Source organism: Populus euphratica, unplaced genomic scaffold, assembly GCF_000495115.2.
Source record: "Populus euphratica unplaced genomic scaffold, PopEup_1.0 scaffold1220.1, whole genome shotgun sequence".
Lineage (NCBI taxonomy): Eukaryota > Viridiplantae > Streptophyta > Magnoliopsida > Malpighiales > Salicaceae > Populus > Populus euphratica.
Window position 1 is genome coordinate 42669 of NW_011501079.1, and position 229 is coordinate 42897.

Consider the following 229-nt stretch of genomic DNA (forward strand, 5'->3'; position numbering starts at 1 on the left):
TCTAGCAGCGATGATGATATCTCCTTAGGTGCCTCTGAAGAAGAGGCACCTACACCACCTGCACCGTCAACCGATGCTACCACTTCCAGCGCTACTTCACAGCGCAGAGGCTGCCATGAGTCATCCCAACAAGAAAAAAATATTGTGATGATTTCAAAAACATAATGAAAAGGAATTTTAGGTTATTAATAGATGCCGCACACAACACCAGAAGACAATGGGTGCCTCT